The sequence below is a fragment of the Rhamphochromis longiceps genome, linkage group LG22 (assembly GCF_057381845.1).
Source record: "Rhamphochromis longiceps isolate RC_006_pf linkage group LG22, R_longiceps_female_GT1.1, whole genome shotgun sequence".
NCBI lineage: Eukaryota > Metazoa > Chordata > Actinopteri > Cichliformes > Cichlidae > Rhamphochromis > Rhamphochromis longiceps.
The window spans coordinates 3,183,449-3,195,038 of record NC_140577.1 but is presented as its reverse complement, the minus strand read 5'-3'; the positions used below and the strand labels follow the sequence as shown (position 1 = coordinate 3,195,038).

At 43.0% G+C, this 11,590-nt stretch overlaps 1 long non-coding RNA gene across 1 annotated transcript; it reads right to left on the bottom strand.

Moving 5' to 3' along the window:
* Positions 1-2,149: 2,149 nt before the first annotated feature.
* Positions 2,150-3,549, bottom strand: LOC146643110 (uncharacterized). The gene is made up of 2 exons (XR_014909375.1): positions 2,656-3,549; positions 2,150-2,602 (listed from the first exon to the last, which is right to left on the bottom strand). It is a non-coding gene; the product is annotated as an uncharacterized LOC146643110 (long non-coding RNA).
* Between the last annotated feature and the right edge of the window lie 8,041 nt (positions 3,550-11,590).

Here is an 11,590-nt window from a genome sequence, read left to right as displayed (position 1 = left end):
CAGCTGACGTGGCGTGAGGCTGAACGGGCTCCTCGGGCCCTCCAGCTGACGTGGCGTGAGACTGAACGGGCTCCTCGGGCCCTCCAGCTGACGAGGCGTGAGGCTGAACGGGCTCCTCGGGCCCTCCAGCTGACGAGGCGTGAGGCTGAACGGGTTCCTCGGGCCCTCCAGCTGACGAGGCGTGAGGCTGAACGGATGACCGAGGAGAGGAGCGACGGTGGCGTCGCTTCCTTTTAGACGAGGAAACAGGAACCGGTAGAGAAACGGAGACCTCCTCCTCACCCTCCGACCACACAGCCGCCAGAAAAAAGGCAGGCGAACGGACAGGCGAACAAGGTCCCGGCTGGCGTGAGGAAGGCGAGGAAGCCTGCAGTGGCGATGAGGCAGAGTGTGCGTTGTCCTGCGGCAGCGGTGGGGAAGATGTAGTGAGGGAGAGAGCAAGCTCACCAGCCCTGACCTGCTCTCTCCAGGCAGTTATGGTGTTCCCCAACTCAGTGTCCTTAGCGAACTGGCTAAGCCGGGGATTATGCCGAATGATGGCCTCCACCGCGCTCAGCCCCACTGCCATGGTCCTTAAATCCGGGGACAGGGCGATGCGGTCGACCAGGCTCACCATCCGCTCCATCTCGCCGTAGAACTCAGAGGAAAAAGAGTCTGCAGGGTCCATGTTCTGGTCGCGATCTTCTGTTAGGTGTGGCTGTGTGCAGACAGGAATAGGACCCAAGGTGCAGACTCCGGAGACAGACGTGAACTCAAAAAGGCTTTAATTAGGTACTCAAAATATAACATAACTGAAAAAACTCAAAACAAACTTAAACTGGAGGAATGACAGAACACACAGCTAAATAAACGGTAGATCGCGACATGGACACAGAGAAACACAGGGCTTAAATACACAGAGGGAGCAATCAGGGAATGGGTAACAGGAGGGAAACACAGCTGGGGCAAATCAGGCCTAACGAGACAAGGGAATGCAAAACCAGACACATTAACATCAGACATGGACTTTCAAAGTAAAACAGGAAACACATAACACAGACTGAACAAAGACACTGACTCGTACGCACTGCAACAGAGGGAACAGAGACGTGGGACCAGGGCATACACAGACACTGACTGGACACGGGGATATAGCAACTAAGGATACACAGAGACGCGAACTAGACAAGGGGATACAGCTGACAGGGGAGACAGAGCAGCTAGAGAAGACAGAGACATAAACCATAAGACAGAACTCAAAGAAACCAAAGACTAGAAAGTATAAATAATATAATAAACTCAAAACCCCTGGGTCAACGACCCAGGCATCCTAACACTCTCTACTCCTCAATAATTCTCCACTACACACCTCTTACTATCCCTCTTTTTTATTTTTATTACACCACAGAGTAATACACCCAATTATGCCCGTCTATCGCTATGTGGCTCCAAATTCCCTCTTTTTTAATTTCACACTCGTCAGGGGACAGGCACACAACAATTTCAACCACTGAAACGAGGAATTCAACCTTTTTATATTTCTTTACTAATCTAGACTCAACCTTTGTTGTGTCTTGTTCTAGTCCAGAATAAATGTGAACCCGTGATTACACTGCGGTTCCAGTGTTATTCTGTAGCTATGCGGGAGTCCTCAGTTCCCAAGTTGCCACCTTGGCATCCAGACGCCGCTGGGCCTGGCCACGCGTCCACGACCAGGAGGGTCGCCACACCTTGAACAAAATTAATTTCCACAGGTACACTAGGCATCAACCTTTGATCCTAAAATGTGTCTTTGCTCTAATGTCCTCCTATTCAAACACATCAACCGTCACTGTCACTGTGTTCACACTTCACACTCACTGAAAACACACTCAGAGCGCGCCTCACTCACACACAAAACAGCACCCAGAGCGCGCTTCGCAGCTTCGTACACACTCACCCACAGTGAGACACACAGAGAGCGCCCTTCATCAGCAGATATTTACACAGAAACCTCTGAGCTCAACTGTTAGAATTCCTCTGAAGCACAACAACCAAAGACCAAATACCTCTTTCTCTGCGTTTATGACCGCCACAACGGGGCAAAATCGCATCATAAAAGTGATGCCTGTGTCCCCTGAAGTTATACCCGACACCATAAACCAGGTTTTGCTCTATGTACTTCTTGGCAAGTAAAATTTTACTTTATTTTATGACCGCAGCCCTCGAGGCAAAAACCGACACCACAAACCACTTCAAACCTCTATTCAATGTGCTGAAACCAGCAACCCCTCAGTGCTGCACTCACGGCTGCACCACCGGAACACGGCCGTATCATAAACCAAACCAACGGACGTGTTGCGCCTTTAGCGTTGCCAGCGTTCAACCGCACCGTGAGCCAGCATCTGCTTTTCCTTAAATCAACTTCTACTTCATGGCCGCATCAACGATGACTCACCGACACCATAAACAAACTTCAAAACCTCGACTTCAATGTACTGAACTTATGGCCGCGTCTCCAGAAGAAATTCTAATGTATTATTGCTACAGAAGCCAGTCTTAGACAAAGTTAAATGTGGAAGGTAAAGTGGGCTGCAACTAGTCCAACGTAGTGTCTTATTAGTATCTCGGTAGAAGCAGTTTACTGCAACTAGTCCAACGTAGTGTCTTATTAGTATCTCGGTAGAAGCAGTTTACTTAACACACTGGAATTCAGCCTCAACTTATGTTGTTAGTATCTTGCGCCAAAAACCAGACACCGACAAATTTAATGTGAAAATACGTGTAACTCAGCGAACAGATTAATTTGGAAAGCCCAATATGCACATTTAGTATTTGTAATACAACAGGCTGTGCTTACCTTTTTATATTTGGACCGGTCCTCTGTTCACCTCGCCTCACGATCTCACCAAAGGCCAAATCTGCACCTCCTCAGCACACCAAAGATCCGGGTCACCAGGCACCAAGTTGTTAAAAATCTCCCAATTCTTTGAATCTTTGGGCTGAAGGAAGGACAATACTCGGTGTATAAATGCTCAATCAACAATCATTTATTTCCATACAATTCAACAATAAGAGCATTAAAGCGTCCGGACGGGAGAGATGCCTGCAGAGGGTCAGCAGCATGTCTCAAAATGGTGACGGGTTACTCAGCTTTTTATAGCCTCTAGTGGCCCCCACCCAGTCGTAAGAGCTTAAACATTCACATTCTTTCTCCCTTACGGCACCTAAGTTATGACCTCGGCTCCTTGCTCCTCTGCTTCTACAGAAGGTGGGGGTATGGAATGTGGTCTATCTCTCCTATCCTAGACACAAAGTCTCCGCTTACAACCTTCTTTTTATGATTCAGCAGTAAAGCATGTCAAGAAAACAGTGTAAGACATTCACAGCCGATCAAGGATACAGAGTGATGCACACTTATCTAATGACCTATGAAAATGATTATGTTCTTTTAACCCAAAAGTATAATGAGGACTAAACTACATACACAGCACACCATCTAAACTAAAGGATAATATATGACCTACAGCAGTTAACATAATTCAACTATTCTAACTACAGGTGTAAGATAACATATGATAACAGAATAATCTGACAGAAGCCATACTGTTTAATAGATGCCGTATGTGGTTTCGCTTGTGTTGTGATATTTTGATACCATGATAGCATTTACAGGATATTGTTTTATAGTTGATATCATACATGAAACTGTTACTCAATAAGGCCCATTTACTAGTTGTTTTTCTCTTTCTCTCTGACCCAAGAATTGATGTGTAAGAATCACAGGCTGGTACCCCAAGGTCGAAAATACCACAGAGACGAGACCACTTCCTTACTCCCATCCTCCCTTCTTTATCTCTTAGAAAAAGGCTCGTTAAAGGCCAGGTGGTTTGTTTCAGAATTCACTAATGAAAGAACATTTTTTTTCCTTCAATTTGGTGTCAGAAGTGGGATTGGCTGACAGAAGGTAAATATGCGTCTTTCATATTTATATAAAGACCGTATTATACCTCTCTCAGTGATCGATCCATAAAAAAAACCGGGATATGCTGACGAAGTTTCACTTAGTGATCCAGAGAGATACACTGACGACTTCCTCAGTCCCCGAATAAAGTAAATTAACCCTTGTGTGGTGTTGGTGGACCCGCTAGAGTTGTGGCTTTCCAAATTAACACTATCAAACAATTTTATGTTAAATTACTATGAATTAATGTGCTTCTCGTTTTTCTTTTATATAAAATGTTATAAATAAATCAGTTATAATCAAGTGGAGTGAGTGGAAAGACACAACACATTTATACGTAAAAAAAAAAAAAAAATTAATTGTTTAATTTTTCTTTTGAAAAAAAAAAAAAAAAAAAAACACGGGTCTCAAGGGTTAAAAGCAGTAAATTAAAAGCAGAAAGACACAGGAAGTTGCCTGTTGTTTTGCGAGAAGTTGCTCGTTAAGCGAGAAGTTGCTCACCAAAAAGTGACACAGGAAGTTGCCTGTTGTTAAGCGAGAAGTTGCTCGTTAAGTGAGAGTTGCTCACCCAAACAAAAATTGCTAGCAATAAATTTAAAGTGACCTCAGCTGTGCCGCAGCGAAAATACTAACCTAAATCCTCCTAGCGTGTAAACCCCTCTGGAAATCACTGAACATGGGTCAGAATTATTCAAAGACCACAGACAGGTCCGATAAAAAATCTAAAGTACCTGTAAAACCAAAAATTAATAAAATACAAAATAAAGTCCCAAATAACGGCTCAGTACAACTCCCATTTCCGGTTACGTGTAACCTACGTCCGCGAATCGGTGAAGACGTCCATGATCACGTATCCAGAACATGCGGAAGTGCTTACGGGACTGACTTTGTCTATAACTTAAGAAGTTCAATGCATTCTAATTTATTTCCGGAGCCCTATCCCGAACGATTATCGCCAGAAAACAGGTCAGTAAAACTGAAGGCCAGTGCAGATACTACCACGAAAGCTAAAAGTGTTAAGATAAAGTTGAATTTTGATGTAGAAGGCTCAGAGGAAAGTGAGAAACTAATGTATGCAGGATTACCCGCTCCAGCACAGCAAGGAAGTTTCAGAGGACGGAAGGATAAAAGTAGAGATATGTGTTTTTATTGTGGCTCAGTTTTCCAGCAGCCGCAGACACCCAGAGCAAAAATGAATTTGTGTATTTCATTTAACATAAAGGGTGAAATGTTTGCTGACACTGATAACAGCTTATGTTTTCTCTGCCCTATGTACCGACATGATGGAGAAGGAACATCCTCTGTGTCAGCTGGACCCTCAGCAGAGAATGAACTCAACATCCTTTTTGTCCAGTACTCTATGTCACACACTGTGCCAAAAAAACGTGTACAGACACCACTACCAGGTAATCCCATGACTGGGAGCCACACTTTTGTTTCTCTAAGGTCAAACAGTGATTTTGTCACATAACTCAGACATAGGTTATGACATAACTACACCATGTCGTCACATAGATCTAACCTACCCTATCCACTGTACTATTTCTGCACTTACGTTGCCAGCTGAATACCAGAATATGACATTGTGGTCTAAAAGTGAGAATGATATAGGATTTATTGACTGTACACTTTATCACGTACACCTATTAAAACACAACAAGCCAGTATATGTCAAGCAACATCCCATTTCTGCCGAAAAAGCCTCAGCCCTAGATGTCATCATAGGAGATTTATTGACTACAGGAGTGATAAAGCCTACAGTATCTCCATATAATACTCCTGTCAATCCTGTGCCAAAGCCTAACAAACCTGGCGTATGGCGTTTTACACAAGACTTAAGACAAATTAATGCAGTCATTATCCCTTTGCCACCTCTGGTTCCGGATGTCCCCAGCATATTGACATGTATTCCATCCACAGCCACACATTTTACCGTGGTGGATTTATGCTCCGCTCCTTTTTCTCAGTACCTGTGCATGAAGACACACAGCCGTTATTTGCATTCACACATAGAAATAAGCAGTACACTTGGACTCGTTTGCCCCAAGGCATGGTAGACAGCCCTGCTGCTTTCTCAATGGTGGTCCGTGCTACCCTGGACAGCTTCACTCCTCCAGGGCTGTACTGGATGACCTCCTCCTCTGTGCTGAAAGTGAAAAACTATGTCAAACTGCTACACACATGCTTCTCCAGCACCTCCAAAAGACTGGCCACAAAGCATCAGCAAAGAAAATGCAGTACTGTCAGACTTCTGTTCAATATTTGGGATTCACACTGTCTCACGGAAAACGTTCCATGACTGCAGACAGGGTCAAAGCTGTGACCTCTGTCCCTCGGCCCACTACACAGAAGGAAATGTTGTCCTTCCTGGGCATGGTGAACTATTGCAGACAGTGGATACCAGACTGTTCTTTTCATGACCACATTCTGCGTGACTGTTGTAAAAAAGACAAGCCTCCTCGAATACTGTGGTCCACAGAAATGACTGCCTCTTTCAATGCATTACAGGGAGTGCTGACCTCCGCCACTCAAAGGTGCTGCCTGAATTATTCAGGGAATGCCGGCCTGCCTGAGGGCAGTAGCAGCTTGCTCTATCATGATAAGGGACTGCGAGAAGCTCACACTCTCACATGACACTATTCTACACACCAATCACCAGGTCACGACCATTCTAGCAAACATAACTACACAACATATGCAAATCTCACCATAAAAGCGAGCAGCACACCCAATTCGCCAGCACATTTATTGATCCTATGCTGTGTTCTTCTGACCGACAGGATGGCTTTGACGATCATGACTGCATGACACGTATACAGGAATCCACAGCACCACGTCCAGATTTAGAGCAAACACCTATCCCAGACTCAGCCACGGTTTATGTGGACGGGTCCTGTTCAAGGCCGAATGACAACTCATTTCTTTGTGGCTATTCAGTGGTAACATTGCCTGACATCATACTAGAGGCTCACTCATTACCATTTCACTCAGCACAAAAAGCAGAGCTCATGGCTTTAATACGCGCCTGTGAGCTCCATGTGGATAGGCGTGTGACGATTTACACAGACAGCCGCTATGCATTTGGCGTCGTACATGACTTTGGCACATTGTGGAGACAAAGAGGATTTAGATCTGCTGATGGAAAACCGATTGCTAATTCTGATCTTGTGCAAAGACTTTTGCAGGCTATACAGCTGCCATCGGCCGTTGCAGTTGTAAAAAACGAAAGGACACAGTACAGCTGACACAGACGAAGCAACAGGTAATGCTTTAGCAGACGTGACAGCCAAGGCTGCAGCTGCATCGCAGCTCCCACCTCCGCAGGACGTATTATCTGTGCCCCTACAGCTGCCACTTGTTACACTCCCAGACTATTTAGAAACAAATGTTGATTTAAAATTCATACAAGAGCAAGCCTCTGCATGTGATTACACCTATTGGGAGAATAATGACTGTACCTTAGATGACAAGGATGGCCTATACAAAATCTTAAGGGTTTGATTGCCCTCCCATCTTCCCTGCTGCCAGTCCTTGTCCGACATTTTCACGGTGTGAGTCATGTCGGACAAAGAGGGGTAATAGGGGCAATAAAATCAAGATTTGTAATTGAAAAAACATCACATGCAGTAAAAAGCATATTAGCAACCTGTCTAACATGTGCGCGAACTAATGTAGGAAAATCAAAAGCAAAACATCAGCATTTACCACAACCAGATTTTCCATTTCATACATTACAAATTGATTTTACACACATGCCAGCGCAAGGAAGCATCAAGTACTTACTGGTAATAGTGGATCAATTTAGTAAATGAGTAGAAGCTTATCCAACCTCAAAAGAAACTGCAGAAGTAGTCTATCAAAAGTTGAGCAATGAAATAATACCCAGATTCGGAATACCTCACCAAATTCACAGTGATAGAGGACCTTCATTCACATCAGAAGTAATTCAAAAGTGTGCCAAAACCCTAGGAATAGACTGGAAATATCATGTGCCATACCACCCTCAGAGTTCAGGAGTTGTAGAAAGAATGAATAGGACCATAAAAAATCGCCTGACTAAAGCAATGATAGAAACAGGAATGACCTGGGTCAAATTACTTCCTCAAATCCTCTGCGAGATTAGAATGACTCCATCCGCAGCAACCAAATTATCTCCATTTGAAATAATCATGGGAAGACCGTTTCCAACACCATGGTCAGCCTCCAGAGGGGCACCGCTATTAGAAGGTGATGTAGATATTGCATTGTCCGACTATGTCTACAATTTGGTAGAAACACTGAATAATAACTATCAGAAAGTTTGTCTCTCCCAGCCTCTCCCCTCCACAGATCCAACCCACAAGTGGAGACCAGGGGATGCGTGTTGGTGAAGTCACTAAAACCAAGGACACTCTGGGAGGCCGCGCGTGTTCCAGCCCCAGACTGTACTGGCAGTGACGAAGAACCAGCATCCTCACAGATGGACAACCTCAGTGGATTCATGCCAGCAGGGTTAAGACCAGCCCAATCGGACCATCTCAGGCGTCGGATCAAGCAGACGACATCTCCGGCGGGCCAACGCCCGGAACCAGAGCAAATAAACACACGGGTAGACGACATCTCCGGCGAGCCAGCGCCAGGATCCAATGTACATACACACACACAATCACTGATTAACACACAACGCCTGAAAGAACAACAACAAGGTACTCAAACATCCAGCAGGAACAGAAAGCCGGAAGTACCACATGATGTCTAACCTGATAAAGCTAGACTCATTCCATCCTGATAATGGAGAAAATGAAATGCCCATTGTCATCATACGACATTTATTCTATGTCTCTCGAACCTGGGACCAGGCCAGGAGACAACTGAAGAACTGTTTTTCTTATATACTTTCTTATATATTTAGGTTATTTATCATATCTATCGCATTAACCTTAGGATTTCTCTTTGCTATTTTGTATTGTAGACTGCAACCATGTTCACATTTCTGCAGGTCATATTTTGCTGACGATACCTCATGCTCTATTTTGCAAGACACCTACTTAATGCACTCCTCACGCTCCCTAAAATCAGTAAATGACAACATAGACGCCACTAATAAACGATTTTATGCACCCCATAGAGCAGGAGCTAACTCCTGGTATGAAAATGCCAGAACAGCCGCTCGTGATTTAGGAAACAGTAACTGTTATGTCTGTTCAAAGGCTAATCCAGAACAGGTTATAGTAGGATACCCCACATCCGGTTTCCCCCTCACTGAGGGACTAGAGAAAATCGGCGGAGATAATGCTCTCCTTAAAGACACTTTACAGTTGACTCTGAGCCCTCTCGACTGCCTACTTAGACACACACACACACCAACTAACCCTGAGACTCCATTAGGCGAATTATTGAAGTTATCTAATGACACCGCAGGGACCTGCGCCCCAATGAAACGCCCCAAGAATAGGTTAAAACCCTCACTGCCATTAGGACAGATCCCTCTCCATTTTAATACTAGTATGATATGTCTGCGCAGACTAAAGTTAACTGGCCCAGACACACACATAGATTATACAAAGGATAACTATACATTCTTCTCTGACTCCCCAGGTGCACGCTGTAATGAGACATGGCTAGCTGTCTCTGTGGCTGAAGTTGTATCATATCTGGAGGAACACACACACAGTTCAAGTTCGAGCGGAGAATCGATCATTGTTCCCCCAGAGGGTGTATTAAATGACACTGACTGGGGGGAGTTAGTTAAATCACACATGGTCACGCGCCTAACTAGACCAATCCCACATGCTTATTGGATGTGCAATAATACCCTTAGATTAGCTTTACCTGTTAATTGGACCGGTACCTGTGGTCTAGTGACCGTTGATGTATGCTGTACTTTCATTCCCAATAATACCGCCCCTAACGGTTCATTCACACAAGCTATGAATAGACTTGAAGCATTGAAGATAGAACTAATTGCCAATACAGGCCACGGTCAGTGGCTAGATAAGTGGCTACAGGACACATTTGGAAAATGGAGGGAACTAATTGTAGCCTTTGTAACCGTTGCAGCATGTTTTCGATGATTATTGTCTGTTGTGTGATACCATGTATACGCTCTCGGAATTTTTGATATTAAGCTTGCTCGAAGGACCAGTTACATTTATGATTTGTTTCACATTTATGATTTGTCTTTATATTATGTTATTACATTCTGTCTTTATACTATGTTATCATTTCATGATAAAAGGAGGGAACTGTTGTGATATTTTGATACCATGATAGCATTTACAGGATATTGTTTTATAGTTGATATCATACATGAAACTGTTACTCAATAAGGCCCATTTACTAGTTGTTTTTCTCTTTCTCTCTGACCCAAGAATTGATGTGTAAGAATCACAGGCTGGTACCCCAAGGTCGAAAATACCACAGAGACGAGACCACTTCCTTACTCCCATCCTCCCTTCTTTATCTCTTAGAAAAAGGCTCGTTAAAGGCCAGGTGGTTTGTTTCAGAATTCACTAATGAAAGAACTCTGTATTCTATGTCTAGGAGTGTATTTTGCTGGGATGATCATAAATTGTAGCTGAACTGATAAACTACACACAGGATACTTCTTTGCTCACAAGGCAGGAAGACGTTTCCTTATTTGGTCTGTACCGGAACTTGCTGACACACGAACCTTTTTTTCCTCTATATAAGCTGTTATGTACTAAATAAACCTTTGAGTCGATTGGGAAGGCAACCTAAAGCAGTCTCTGTTTTCTTGTTCTCCCAAGCTGCTCCCGAGCTCGTACTAACACGCTGAATGGCATACCTGAGTGTTACTTTAAATAATTAGGAATCTTAGAAGGAAAGGACAGAACTCTGCTTATCGCTCGTGCCTTGGAGGGAAAACCGGGATGGACATTTTTTTTCCTTCAGCTTGTTTAAATAAAATGGTTTTTTTTTTTCCATTGGTGTTCATGAGTTCAATAACAAAATGTCAGATTCTGTAACATTTTGCAGTCTGATAACTCAGTCAGTGTAATGTGCAAGTGTCCATGTTTAACTCGTGTGTTTTAAAGGAGATCAGAGCTGCTATGAAATCACAACAGAAGGTCATTTTATGGAAGCAGAGCATCTGTGCACCGTAACTTTGTTCTGTATACCTGTTAATGGATTAACTTGTTCATCACAGCACTGAGCAAATAATAATCAAGACAATACCATACTTGTATCTATACTGAATTGTGCTGTATTAAGTTGTTTTCTGGGAATGTTTAATAACTTACAAGATATTCAAAATGTTTATTTATCAAGAGCATTAGTGGCACTGCATACAAACATTTTGAAATCATAAAATATAAGCTTTTTAAATATAAACTTTTCTTTTATAATGTAATGTTTTTATAATATAAGCTTTTTTCTGACATTATAAAACAAAGATTAATAAAAATAAAATGAAAGGAGTTGCTACATTTACTCTTAAAAGTTGTTTTTTTTTTAATCAACAATGATATTTACACTGTATTTTACTCTTTTAAGCCAAGTTGATGAAATATTTCAGTTCTCTATATTTCAATATTTTCAAGCTGAGTTCAAAGGTCATAGCTAAGCTTTTTTCAATACATGGCCCAGCTTTCTTTATCATCATTTTCAAGCAAGAGGAGATTCTCTAGACTTTCTTCAACTTTTCCTTACTATGCGAAAAATGAT